The sequence below is a fragment of the Hesperophylax consimilis genome, chromosome 19 (genome assembly GCF_061612785.1).
Source record: "Hesperophylax consimilis isolate HC1 chromosome 19, BYU_Hcon_1.0, whole genome shotgun sequence".
Classification (NCBI taxonomy): Eukaryota; Metazoa; Arthropoda; class Insecta; order Trichoptera; family Limnephilidae; genus Hesperophylax; species Hesperophylax consimilis.
The window spans coordinates 21,646,734-21,662,843 of NC_142854.1; positions in this window are offsets into that span (position 1 = coordinate 21,646,734).

Sequence of the window (16,110 nt, forward strand, 5' to 3'; positions counted from 1 at the left end):
TTTTATAAAATTCAAATGGAATAAATGAAACGAATTAAAAAGAAGCTAACCACAATGTATCATAGGTTAAAAATCTATTGATGAAATAGTTTCTGAATGGAAGATACGTCGATGAAATAAAAGGGGTTGACAGATTACTCTACAAGTTCAAAGCGTTTTATATAATTCCATATTGCTCGCCATACAGTCCCATACAGCTATTACACTTGAAATGGATGAATTAATTTCACCTGAATTTAGGCCATGGGGAAAACAAAGTTGACGTAAAAGCAGTTCTTCCATAAATAAATGAACGGAGAAAACATACCTAATAACTTTAATAAATATTCATTGACAGCATTATTCAAACAACTGTGTACCTACATTAATTTAATTTGATGAAGTGAAGATTGTTCGCAAAACATGTAGATTATGTAAAAACATAAAGCGATGTAAATTAAGTTAGTTATTAGTCAAATATTGCCATCATAAAGTGATATCCGCTTTTTTCGAAAAATCAAACATTAAAATATTCCAAAAGTTCCGAATTCACCAGTTTCGAAAGTAACCGGTTCCTAGAAGTAATAATAATATTATGGAAGTTTCCAGTGACAGCCAAGAAATCGGTTACTTGTAGCCTTGACATGAATATAGACCATCCCTAGTGGATATGTCAAATTGATGTCAATGTTCTGCGTCTCCGTCTATTTTGCTTCCTTGTCGCTAGTAATTGTTGCTCCTTTTATCTAAAGTAATATCACATTAACTAAAATGCATATACCCAGTTTCCTGCATTTTATCTAAAATTAACGTATTCTTTGTATATAGGGATACATTTACAATGTTAATATTATATACTTCACGTGACCCAGGCAAGAATAAAATTGACAGTTCTGCATTGTCTGCAAGTCACAGTTTGTGAAGCAAACATGTTAATTGTTTATTTCCTTTACTGAACGGTCACGCTTTTTTCGTTTTCAAAAGCAGTAGTTTATTATAGAGAAGTGCAGTAGGTAGTTTATAATAGATGGATAATTTTTATTGTGTCGTTTTCGTGAAAAATCAGCTCAAGGGCGATTGAGGTATTTTTTTCTACATAATTACGTACTTTAAACTATAGTTTCAACATTCTTAATCACTTAATAACACATAACACTTCACTACAATCTAAATATCTGCCCTGATGATGGACACTGTAACGCTATCCGAAACTTTGGCTATAGAAGGAGGACGAGCAACTCGGCGTAATAACCCATAAATGACGATAATACTTTTGGCCTTGTGAAATATAAAATCATCTATGATGTAATATGTTTTTAAGATTTTTTAGTCCTTATTTATTTTCAGCTGAGTATATTTACCATAACATAATAGGACGCTATCACAGCAGTCTCATGGATCTTCCCAATGCAGATAGTGTTTCCATCAAGACTGAACCATGGTCACAGGAAGAAGGCTCAGGTGAAATGGCGTATAAGGATGTTAAAATCCACTTCCCGGATGTGAAAAAGGATTGTTTGCAGTAATGCCGAGAGTGTTCAGCCAACTAGTAAGTTGCGTTAAATATCACATAGGTGCTTCAGATGGACACAGTCAGAACATCTGCTCGTTTTCTACTCCCTCTCTTATCGTACATCGGAACATTTGATTGTCGTTTTGCTAATTTTGCTAATGACGAACTAAAGATACGTCTCCTTTGTTACCCGCAAACACTTCCCAATTCCTTAACCTAAAACCTATTATATGATTTTGCACAAAAACGGCGCTTTAAAAGTCATCCAAATATTATTATTATATATTATAACACCATATTCTATCATTCAAGTAAATCATCTCACCTTCATTCTTATAACAATTCTTTTGGATTATGAGATGATGCATGTTACTTGTAAATAACAATTCTCTCAATTCAATACTTAATATTTTGGTATTCTAGAAGTGCTTGAAATCTCTTATCTACAACGGATGTTAAATTACACATTTTCGAATAATAAAAAATATTTAACCATGTGCGACAACCGACATTATCAATATGAAATTCATTTACTACGCTTGTTTAATTTTAATCATTTATATTATTTTATTTTAACTGACGATGTATATCAATGATATTTAAAATGATGTAGATAGCTTGGTTTTTGAGGGATATTTGTCAAGTTGTGTTGTTGTATATTTGGAAAATTTAGAACTCATTTCCAAATGTAATACAATTTCCATTGGTATTATAGCAAAAAAAAATATCTCAAAGCTTACTGAAGTCAATTAATCAATAAATTGTTGATAATTAGAAAAGAACAATTATTTTTAACCACTCATGCAGCAACAGAAATTCTGGAGAATTGCTTTTCATCATATATGAATTTCAGATATATTTAGATATATTGGATATAAAACGAATTTGTATCTGCTTAGCAACTGCAAGTAGCATATCATATTTGAAAAATATAATACAATCTTAAATAAATAAATACAAACAAACATATAAATGGAAAGCAGTCCTACGACATGGCTCTGACCTTTTAACCTAATACTAGAAAATCTTTATAAGTATTACCAATTTTTTTTTTATCTTGTCATTCTAGGTAGCATTAATGTGGAGACTGTACCAATCAAGGCAAAACCAGAACCCCTAGAAGACGATGGAGGAGGAATCCTTTACACGGATGACATAGACATAGACCTGCCAGATATTAAAAAGGAATGCTTAGAGCACTATGAAAGTACCGAAACTGCTGGTAAAATCCATGTTTATTTTTCTGAATTGGTTTTAATAATTTTATCGTATCATTATAGATACCTACTTATTGAGCTTTATCTGTCATCTTTTTCAGACATGATAACGGACCTGAAGATGCATCCGGGAGAAAAACCTCATTCATGTTCCTATTGTAACTATTCCTGCTCCGCCAAATCATGTTTAACAATTCACTTACGCACCCATACTGGAAAAAAGCCTTATTCATGTTCCTATTGTAAATACTCATGCTCACGCAATTCAACGTTGAAATTGCACTTGCGCACTCATACTGGAGAAAAACCGTATTTGTGTTCTTACTGCAGTTATTCATGTTCTCAAAAGAAATATTTAAAAGGTCACATTCTTGCCCATACTCGCGAAAAACCTTATTCATGTTCCTACTGCACTTATTCGTGTTCTCAAAAGGGACATTTAAATCGTCACGTTCTGATCCATACTGGAGAAAAACCTTATTCATGTTCTCATTGTAACTACTCCTGCTCAGAAAATCACGTTTAACAGTGCACTTACGCACCCATTCTGGAGAAAAAACCTTATTGCTGTTCCTACTGTAGCTATTCATTTTCTCAAAAGAAATATTTAAAATGTCACATTCTTTCTCATGGTGGATAAAACTTTGTGTTATGTTATTGTTAAAATTGTTTGTAAATGTTATTGTTCCTGCTGGAATTAAATTTAAAAAAATATAAAATAAGCCATATGCTAACTCATAGTGGAAAGTAATATTTTTCACTATCCATTTGCATCTATTTATGTTCACGAAATGTAAGTAAAAAATTACATTCATTTGTTCTATTTTATTTATTCGTTTATTTGAAAATAAAAATACAATTCCATAATCAAGAATCCTTATGTTTCCAACTGGGAAAGTTTCCCGTTTTAAGACAGTCGAAACTTTTCTGTGATGTGAAATAATAAATGTGTAAGATTTATTCTTTTATAATAATTCGAATAAAATAACTTTAATTATTGAAGACAATATCAGCGATTTCTAAATGAAAATCAGAAACAGAAAAGGATACGGTCACATCTAGAACTCGAACCCAGGGCATTGGTGCCCCGGCAAGGCAAGGGTATTAATCGCCGATATTGTCTTCAATAATTCAATATTACAACTTGAGGTTTTACTCAATAAAATTTTTCTAAAAAATAAATAAAATAACTTTTTTTGTAATACCACTTTATTGTATATACTTTCAATATATAACACAAACCAATTTCACGGTTCACCCTGAACCTTATTCACCTTGTTGCATTAAAAACATTTGCTACGTGTAAAAAAATATTATTTTTAACTGTTTCAAGACGTGTTTATGGTACATATTATTTGAGTTTGTGAAGTGCGGTGGGAATTTTAGGTCTATAGGCCAAAAATATTAAATAATATTGAAGGCAAACTTTAACGTATTTTACGTTGCTATGTCCCACTTTGCAACTCTACAATTTTATTTTAATCCGCCAACCTTTATTCTATAATCTTTCACACTCAAATAAGGTTTCGAGGTAAGCTATTATAATTTATTATTACTTTTAAGCACTTTGGCTCCACTGCGTTATTCACAGAGAATCATTCAATCGCATCAAAATATTTGAGTTCTACATTGAATCTGGTTTTAAATTAAGAAAGTGATGAATTGACTTCATAGTTCAAGAAATTAGTTTTTTTGATACCACGTATATTGAAAGTCTATTATTTATCTTGTATCTTTGTTATTAATTAGACCAACTAGATTCAAGTCACCTTATTATTGCAACAATACTGGAACTAACACAGAACAAAATTCAATAATCCATCGCTTGCACAAATTAGGCAATGAATATTCGAACATCGATCACGCTGATTGTCTATTATCATATAAAATATGCATAAATCAAAAATTGTCGATTAAAACCATACCATCATATTGATTATGTTCTTCAAATTAAAAACTACTCGATAGGTAGAAGCTGATCAGTGCATTATAAATCATAGTCATCATAGGTACTATGTAAAACTTTATCGGACTGTCAAGCAGTGTCGCACATTATTATTATACACGCGATTCTCCCGGTAGATTTACGTAATTTATTACTTTTGTTTTCTTTTCATATTATAATAGTATATATTTTATTCCTTTCATATTCTAATAGTACCTATATACCTTTCTAATATCTTATATATTTTATTTTTTACAAACTCTTAATGCCTTTTAGACATTTTATAAGCACTTCATTCTTCCTTATACTACTTTATTGTACCTATATTATTACATATAATTTCTTGCTTTGATTTATTAGGTACTATACTATAGATTGCTACTTATATTATATTTATATCTCTTTGTTTTTTCATACTTTTAACCTTACTTACTATTTACTGATTATACCATTATACTTACATTTATATTGTTGCATTCCTTATGTTGCTGTACTATTCTCTGTTAAATTAGTATGTGAATTGCAAATGTTGTGCCGTATACGTGAAATAAATAAATTAAATGTATAAACCCAAATAGGGCGAGAATTCATTTTTCATTTCGGGAAATTGCATTTGTTGTTATTTTTCGAGGATATTAACCTTCCGAGGTCTCGAATTAATTAATGTAAGACAGATATCTGTTGTACGTCACTGTTACATCCAATACGCAGGAATTTAATACGACGGATTTTCAGCTCTAGACATCTGGCTACGGTTGCACATTAGGATGAACCTTTTGGTGCTTATAATATCAACTACGATTATAACAATCACTTTTCTCGATTGTGACTACTACTCCTGATTTAGAAACATCACTATTATAACTGAAATATTATTTTGCCAATGAGCGAGGCTTATAATAAATCATTTGTAGAATCTAGATAAGTGTATTATAACAAAGGTCCGTGTTAAGATTTCAGGTACTGAAATATTAATATTGGTGCTTGTCACCCTAATGATGTGGCAACATTTATTTTGTGTTAGCGATTGCCGGGGCAATTTCGTATTGCCATGGATTTAATTTTTCTTCTCTTGTTACCATCTGTTTTGGGCGGGTCGTTTTGGCAAAACGGCAGGGCTGCCAGGTTTTCACTTACATGTGGGTTATAAAACCGCGGAGAGAGATAGCAATATTGGGCTCACCTTACATGAGCTGCCCTACGGGTCTTTTTTATTGTTAAATAAAGACCAATATTCGAGAGCTGGAGTTATTATTGAAGAGTTACTCCAGTCATACTTCCTTGGAATCTGGTGACTCACCACGCCGGATTGCTCTGTCAGGAGAGTGAAGTTAAGATCCTGAACATTGGTCATTCAAGAGCCGGATGATTATTATTTGGATTGATCCATTTGAGACGGAAGATCATTATTTGGAGTGGTCCAGTCGGGCCTCATCATCATCGGGAGTGGTCCAGTCGGCGTCCTCATCACCATCATTGGATTGATCAAGCGAGCCTCATCACGACGCTCGCATGCACAGCAAATCAGGTTGTAGCCTTCCTTTCATTGTCCTTTCAAATTCCATTTAAAAAAGCTAAAAATCTGTGTAGATGCCACATTATTTCGTATTGATTATATCGAATTATATTCGGGTGTTCATAATCAGATGCTTTCAAAATAGCATAAAATTGTTGGTGATAATAATTTTATTGTTGTATTCTGCCGAATAACTTTGCTTTGCTTACCTACATATCTAGCCACGCGTTTGCAAGCTTTGTCCTTGCATGCCATAGTATTTTGATCGGTTTCTTTATAATCCATAGTATTATTTTTTTTCACGTCAAACGTCAAGCTGCCGTTTCGAGTTGTGTATTAAGTTTTAAATCAGGTTATTGTGGTATTCGTTTCTAAAAAATGGAACTCGACAAGTTGGTTAAACAGCGCGGGGTGTTGAAAGGTTCATTAACGAGATTTGAAACCTATTTAAGCAACGAAAATGATATTAGGCCCAGCGTATTGTCGTCGAGATTAGATGCCATCAAACCTTCTCTGATGGAATTCTCCAAAATTCAGCTGGAGATTGATTTATTGAATAAATCAGAAGATCATGACGCGAGGGATAATTTTGAAGGTACATATTTTAATTTAATTGCATTAGGACAGGAAATATTATCAAAATTTAAGAAGATTGAAAATGTCCCGATTACATCTGTGAATTTACCACCAGTATCAATACCTATTTTTTCAGGAGATAATCATAAATGGTTGACTTTTAAAAACTCGTTCATTGCCCTAATTCATGATAACAGTAAATTAAATCATGTTCAGAAATTTCATTACCTTATTAGTTATGTGTCCGGAGACGCACTTGATTTGATTAGTTCTCTAGAAATAACCGGGGATAATTATACTTCAGCCTGGACGATGCTTATTTCAAGATACGAAAATGTCAGACTTATTGCAAATAGACATTTGAATTTCTTATTTAATGTTACACCGTTAAAACGACAGAATCATCATGAATTGCGAAATTTAATTGATCAAGCAAACATTCATTTGAGAGCTTTACATAATTTAAAGCTTCCAACAGAACATTGGGACACATTAATTATACATATTCTAACCTCAAAGTTAGATAATCACACACGTAGCCTGTGGGAATCCATGGAGTGCGATAAAGTTTATCCTACGTTCGAGCAGTTTAGCAATTTTATTTCACAAAGGTCACAGATCCTGGAAACTATCCAAGGTGATAATGGTGGAATGCAACAGAAAGAGGAACCAGTTGCAACAAAACCAAAGTTTTTTAATTTTAAGGAAAGGAATTCTACGAACAAGGTTACGTTAGCGTCAAGCAACGTTAATTGTATGCTGTGTAATGACAGCCATTTCATTTATTCTTGTAAAATATTTGTTAACAAAGCACCAGCGGCACGAAGAAAGTTCGTTTCAGAGAGCAATTTATGTTATAACTGCCTAAAACCGGGGCACCCTTCAAAGGTGTGCAGGTGGAAGGAAAAATGCAGTGTTTGTGATCGAAAACATCACACTCTGTTACATATCAATACTGATAATGTACAAGCGGGTACTTCAACTGGCAAGGGTCAGTCGGAGGCACCAGTGAATTTAGCGTGTCATAGCGACATGAACGGGCGAGAAATTTTACTATCTACCGTAATAGTAAAAATAGAAGACGCGTACGGTGGAACACACAAAATACGCGCACTTTTGGATTCAGGTTCAATGTCTAATTTTATTACAAAGGATACTTGTAAGAGATTAAATTTGCATTGTACAAAATTGAACATACCTGTTTCAGGTTTGCATAATAATTTAATTCATGTAAAGGAAACAGTTGACATTAAATTTAAATCATTATGTTCTCAATACGAGGATGAAATATCTTGTTTGGTATTGGATGAGATTTCTTGCAATCTTCCACAGACCGTGATTAACCCAAAAATGTTAAACATTCCAGACGGTGTCCGGTTAGCTGATCCGCAGTTTTACCAGCCAGCTTCTATTGATATGCTGATCGGAGCAGAGGTTTTCTGGCAGGTGCTTCGTACGGATCAGATACAGTTAGGAAAGGGTAAACCTACATTGCATCGAACGGAGCTAGGCTGGATAATATCAGGAGCTGTACAGAGTCGTCATAATACGAGGCCAGTTAAAGTTTGTCATATTTCATTAAATTCTTTGCAGAACCAAATAGAAAGGTTTTGGAAGGTTGAAGAAACCGAAAATAGTAAGCATCACTCTCTGGAAGATAGTGAATGTGAAAGGATTTTCGAAGGCACGCATAAACGCGATGCAAACGGTAGATTTGTAGTCAACTTACCGTTTAAATCTAACCTATCTCAATTAGGAGATTCATTTAGTATTGCTAAAGGTAGATTAGCGTCAATGGGAAGGAAATTCTTAAGACAACCTAGTTTAAAGGAACAATACTCGGAATTTATTGATGAGTATCTTGCGTTAGGTCACATGACTGAATGTGAACCTCCAAAACGCGATGAAATTACTTATTATTTACCACATCACGCTGTATTTAAAGAAGCAAGCACAACTACTAAAATTCGTGTTGTTTTTGACGGGTCGGCTAAACCCGCTCGAGGGATTTCTTTGAATCGCGCTCTAATGATTGGGCCCACCATTCAAAATGATATATTTTGTCACTTGGTATTTTTCAGAAAACATCAATATGCAGTCACCGCAGATATTGCAAAGATGTACCGCCAAATTAATATCAACCCGGAACACAGAAATTACCAACGTATATATTGGAAAAGGGATGCGGAGGATTGTTTGAAACATTATACGCTAAACACGGTGACATATGGTTTGGCTCCTTCGCCTTATTTAGCAATACGTTGTCTGCACCAGCTAGGTAATGACGTTTCATTTACTCATCCATTAGCTAGTAAATCCCTTAAGGAAAATTTTTATGTAGATGATTTTCTTTCTGGTAATGATTCCATAGATACTTGTCACGTGCTTAAATCCCAAATCATTAATGCGCTTGCTACAGCAGGCATGGAGATTAGAAAATGGAGGTCTAATGCACCTTCAATTAATGATTCTAAAGATAATTTGGAATTATTGCCAAATGAATCCAATGAAGCTAAGATTCTAGGATTAATATGGGACACCAAACTTGATGAGTTTACTTATCAGGTAGAAAACATAGACTCAAAGTTAGAAGTAACAAAACGTCAAGTTTTATCATTAATTTCAAAAGTTTTTGACCCTTTAGGACTGGTAGGCCCAGTAATCATTGTCGGTAAGATAATTATGCAAAGGTTGTGGAAGCTAAAAACATCCTGGGATGACAAGCTACCCAATGACCTTTTATTGGCCTGGCAGACTTACACGCTGAGTCTCAGGAAAGCAAATCATATTCGGGAACCGAGGAAAATTTTCTGCTTCAATAAAAAATCTTTTAGCTTACACGGTTTTTGCGATGCATCTCAAGTAGCATATGGCGCTTGTCTGTATTTAAGATCTACCGATGAACACGGCATTCACCAATCACAGTTAATATGCGCTAAATCTCGTGTAGCCCCACTAAAAAATTTATCGTTACCACGTCTTGAGTTATGTGGAGCACAATTATTAGTTAAATTAATGAAGCGGGTGACGGCAGCTCTCCAAATAACTGTTGACACCACTTTGTGGTGTGATTCGTCAATAACATTGGCTTGGATTGCAGGAGAACCGTACCGTTGGACTACTTTTGTTGCTAACCGCGTATCAGAAATACAACGTGAAGGTGATGGCGCTATATGGCGTCACATTTGTTCAACTGAAAACCCAGCTGACATAATTTCCAGAGGAATAACATCCCAGCAGTTGAAATCATCTTCATTATGGTGGTCAGGACCACCATGGTTCACGTCCGACGAGGATAAGTGGCCACGTTCTACATTTGATACTCCCACGGAGTTGCCAGAAACGGCGAGGATAGTTTTGGTTACTAGTAGTCCTGTTGATTGGGAAATATTTAATAATTATTCTTCATTAAGACGACTGAGGCGCGTAGTTGCTTATATGTTACGTTTCATACATAACTGTTCTAAACGAAAACCGATGCGGGTCGACGAGCTTTCTGTAATCGAACTGGAACATGCCATGCATGTAATGATTTTGAACGCTCAGCGATTCGCATTTCGTGATGAAATAGCTTCTTTGTGTAATGGAAGATTTGTATCTAGGCAGAGCAAGGTAAAGGCACTAAATCCTTTTATGAAGGATGGGTTATTGTGTGTTGGAGGTCGACTATCACAATCTGATATTACCTCGGTCTCTCAAAAACATCCAATTTTGTTACCACAAAATCATAAGTTGACTGACTTAATAATAACCCATCTGCATTATGAGGATTTGCATTTAGGATGTAATGCTCTGCTCGCATTACTGCGTTTACGGTTTTGGCCAATATTTGGTAAAAACGCAGTGAAGCGAGCACTGCATAAATGTATTGTATGTTTCCGAGTCCGTCCGCGCGAGTGTCGCCAGCTCATGGGTGACCTTCCTGCTGACCGATTCCGAATCCAAAGACCATTTTATGTAACCGGCATAGATTATGCAGGTCCAATTTTAATTAAGTCTGGTTTAACCAGAAATGCTAAGAGTGTAAAATCTTACATATGTTTATTTATTTGTTTTTCAACGAAGGCAATTCACTTAGAATTAGTGACTAATTTAACTTCAATGGCATTTATGAATGCATTGAAAAGATTTATAGCTAGGAGGGGTAAACCCTCACGACTCTTTAGTGATAATGGAACTAACTTTACAGGTAGTTATAGGGAACTTACTGAACTATTTGATTTTTTGAAGGCATCTGATAAGGATATCCATAATTTTTTAGCCCAGCAGAATATTAGCTGGAGTTTCTTGCCTCCCCGCTCACCGCATCACGGTGGACTTTGGGAAAGTGCAGTTAAAATGACTAAGTTACATTTAAAAAAGGCAATGCGGTCAACTGTTTTGACATACGAAGGCATGAATACCATACTAATACAGATTGAGGCTTGTTTAAATTCCCGTCCTCTGACTCCATTATCATCAGATCCAAATGATTTAAACGCACTCACTCCTTCACACTTCCTTATTGGCGACAACCTGTTAGCATTGCCTGAGCTTGATATCCATCATCTGCCTACAAACAGGCTTAATATTTACCAAAAGATGTCTACCGTTGTTCAATCTTTTTGGCACAGATGGAGCCGGGAATACCTAGCAGAATTGCAGAACCGAGTCAAATGGCAAGAAGGACGTCAACGCAGTTTACAGCCTGGTGACATGGTCATCATCAAAGACAACCAACTACCTCCCCAGTACTGGAGGATGGCACGAGTGACGGAGATCCACCCTGGTCAAGACGGACGCGTCCGCGTCGTCTCCTTGAGGACGGCCAGAGGTGTCACCAAAAGAGCCGTGACACAGCTCTGTCTACTTCCCATGGAGGATCCTTCCTCCAACCTGGATGAAGAACCAATTACAACACTAAAAGTGATGTTATGTGTGAATCAAAATGCCGTCAGGCTCAACAGTGCCAAGTGATAAGATATTTTCTCATAAGTGGGTGCAGCGCACCAGAAGTTTCTACCTTATTAGACTTTTATTTTTTAATGTCAAGTCTGACATAGGGTTATATACGTTGTCATAAGTTTTTTGTTATTATTTTGATATCCATGTATTGAATATTGTTTATGTCTGTATGTGAACTTGTTGGGCAAATTCTGAGTACCAATGTTGCAATCTCTTCCTACATTATTTTATGAAAAAACGACTATTCCTTAATACTCGTTTTGGGGCGGGAATATGTTAAGATTTCAGGTACTGAAATATTAATATTGGTGCTTGTCACCCTAATGATGTGGCAACATTTATTTTGTGTTAGCGATTGCCGGGGCAATTTCGTATTGCCATGGATTTAATTTTTCTTCTCTTGTTACCATCCGTCTTGGGCGGGTCGTTTTGGCAAAACGGCAGAGCTGCCAGGTTTTCACTTACATGTGGGTTATAAAACCGCGGAGAGAGATAGCAATATTGGGCTCACCTTACATGAGCTGCCCTACGGGTCTTTTTTATTGTTAAATAAAGACCAATATTCGAGAGCTGGAGTTATTATTGAAGAGTTACTCCAGTCATACTTCCTTGGAATCTGGTGACTCACCACGCCGGATTGCTCTGTCAGGAGAGTGAAGTTAAGATCCTGAACAGTCCGACTTTTACATTTTCTAAGACGGTGCGTGGAAAATTTATAAGATGAAAATATCAACATCATAGTTGGAAATTTCAATATGAATGTAGCAAACAGACATGTACACAGGGACGCCAATAAGCCAAATGGGTCCTGGCGCCAGTAAAATTTGGGCGCCCCTTGTCAAAACCAGGAGACGCCAAAGTAGGTGTTCACTGTAATAAATAATATTCGGATTATTTGTATTTTTGTGTAACGCCGTTTAACCCTAGAACCGTGCCTATCATAGATCATACACTAACAGTACCCAGGGGTACTGGAGTACCCCGTTAAATAAAACATATTTTTTACGTGAGAAAAAACATTTATTCAAAATTAACTTACATAGACTGTTATGGCACTTATTTCAGTCTTACATAATACAATAAGGCTTAATTAAAAGTAACTTTTCTTAACAATTTTGGCAAATCTTTGTTTGGTGCTCTAAACATATGAAACGTTTACATTTCTGACATTGAGCGCGTAACTTACGATCTTTTGACCTGGGACAAAATGAACATCTTCCAGATTTTGATTTTGAAGGGGTTGTAGCATCATAAGACCGCTTTTTTCCTAATATTCCGCCAATACTTTCTTGGAGATGCATCGGCAAAGTTTTGTATAAAAATCGATCCTCCAAGTGAGGTTTTATAAGGTCAAAAGCTAAAGTCTTCAGATAAGTTTGTCTATTCTTGAAAACTTGTTTTCCGGTAGCGTTAGATGAATACAGTAATATCATAGAATTGATTCCGACGATATTCAAAATTCCATAGAAGACACTTTGAAGATCTGCTTCACGGTCGGAGCTATCCTCTTCCTGTTCAACACGAAAGTCAGCAATAATTTCATCAGGTTCATCTTCCAATTCATCCCCAAGAACTACATCTTCTTCATCATCAGCATACAGAAGAAGGCGTTGAATTTCACCTTGCGATAGATTTTGACGTAAAGCCATCTAAAAAAAAAGAATTATTCAAGTTACACGCAACTAAATGCAAAATACCTAAATATAATAAATAAGTACACATTTTTTCCAAAACAAAGTTATGTGCAAGGTTATTATGCAAATAAAAATAACATTCAAATAAAGAAACACGTATCAAATAGCACAATTACATGCTTTATTTCGCAAAAACATTAAAATCATAGTAATGAAATTAATTACCTTAACCGTACCCAGGGGTACTGGAGCGCCCCACGCACGTTTTGCGACGACCACACACTAGCAGGACTCCCGCTCGACTGATGCTTCGAAGCGACTCCCCCCCACTTGCAAATACGCGGCGGCGCGAAAAGATCCATTGTGAAACGAAAAAGTTATCGCAAATTTTCAATTTTTTTTAAAATTTGTACCCCAGGGTACGGTTCTAGGGTTAATGAAAGGTAATCTAACTGAATTCAAACTGTTTGGTGTATTAAAAGCGCTTTGGCAATTCTGCACCCAGATCCAATCTGCTTTGATTGCGCCTGCATAGGTCTGGCTCTGCATATACATCAAAATACTTCGGGAGACATTTGGATGTTTGTGGTGTCCCCCGCGGGCCGCACAAGGGTTTTGGCAGCGAAGGGATATTTATTGTTTATTTACACTGTATCCATTTTAAGTTGAAAATTTAACCTTGAATCTTTGTTGAGGTTTATAATTTTACAAAATAATAATTTTTTTGGAATAACTTAGTGACTAAAACCTCAAATTTTAATATTTAATTATTGAAGACAATATTAGCGATTCCTAAACGAAAATTGAAACAGTTTTTGCAAAAAAAACACAATAAACTATTAATTTAAAAAGGACCAGACCAAAAAAAATCTTTATAAAAGGAAAATGATGAAGAAATATAAATATCGTGCCATTAATTTAATAGGACAAAGATGTAAAAAAGTTATTTTTTAAAAGTACAGAAGGAATAAGACAACTTAATGTGATTTGGAAGACTATATTGAAGTGGAGACTGATGCAAATCGACGGTCCCGTAGAACAATGCGGATCTGCAAAAAAGCAAAAATCGTTTTTTTGGCTTATTTTAAATTTCTTTTCTTGCTTTTGTTGTCTGCGTTTTCAGATTTTTTTATCTTAATTATTTCAGAAGTTATTGAAACAAACAAAGTCAGTTGTGACGAACTGTCCGGAGAACATTGTCAGTAGAGCACAACCGACTTTGTTCGTTGTCACAAGTCCGCCATTGGAGGTGCGCGCCCACAGTCGGATTGTCAGAATCGACTTAGTTCTTTGGAGAGTTAGAACGGTAAAGGCGTGTGTGAAAAATCAGTGCCTACACATCAATATAAAAGAAAATTGTTGCTCTTTTGTTAGTAAGGCAGTATAAACTAACTATGCCTCGAAAATATAATAATCGTTTTAAATGTTTGCCTAGTAAAATGTGTCCAATTGAAGTGAATGAACAAAGTGCAGACAAAGATAAACGAGAACCAGGACATGCCTCTAACGTGTCAAGAAACATTAATTGTCGAATAAAGCAGTTAATGGACATTACAAATAACATTATTCATCCAAATCAGGATAATGAGAATGAAAAAGAAGTTGTACGAGGTAAGTTTTTATTGTTTTCCTACAGAACTGCTATGATTTTAAATTACTTCATCGGGCCTCCCAAAAACAATGTCGGATTGTCAAACCGACAACAATCACAGAAAATAAATCATTTGTCTTTACAATGAGAGTTTTTAGTTTACATTAATTAAATCATTGTTAGGTGGTACTTAAATATTTTTATTTTATTTTTATTTTATTTATTTGGGAAAATCAACAGATTATTTACATATATAAGAATAAACTAAATAATAAAGATAAAATCCAATAACAGATTTTCACTTAAAATTATAATAATAATAAAAAATATTAAAACAAGAAACTAAGGGTTCTGTACCCGTGGCCTGAGAAATTTACAAAAAATACAAAATTGTAAATAAATAAATAAAAAATAATAACAGATCTAGGAACACAAATAAATTAAAATTTAAAGTTAACTGATATACTAATATACTAATAACCAGCTAAATTTCAAAAATTTAAATTTAACTGATATACTAATAACCAACTAAAATTCAAAACAAAATGTATTGTAAAATTTCAACACAGCAGCAATCAATAAAAGCACTACACAATAGCAATAATAACAATATAATAAATGTATACCTACAACTAAATTGAACACATGAGTATAAATTGGAAGGTAAGTAACTGGAAAGGATTCAAAGCAATAACATGATAACTTCAAGTAGAATATTTAAAATTATTTAATATTAGTTATTACATATCTTTTAAAGGTTCCTAAATTACTTGAGAATATGTCCATATCATTAAAATTCTTATTAAATATACTACAGGCTCTGAATATAAACGCATTTTGTCTTATATTAGTAGAACATTTATGGAGATGAAAAAGTGATTTTTCTCTAGTTCTAACGCTCGGGACTCTAAAATTAATTTCAGACAGAAGGGGAGAACAATCAATAAAGCCATTGATAATTTTATGGAGATATATTATATCTGCGGAGTCTCTTCTAGTTTTTAATGGCTTAAGTCCATAAAGGTCCATCGAGCTGTTTACGTCAAGGTTTGAATTTAGTTTGAAATTTAAATGATGGACAAATTTTCTTTGGATGGCTTCAATGCGATTTATGTAAATATTATATTGAGGATTCCATATGGGAGAAGCGAATTCAAGATGACTGCGAACATAAGAAAAATACAATATTTTAAGT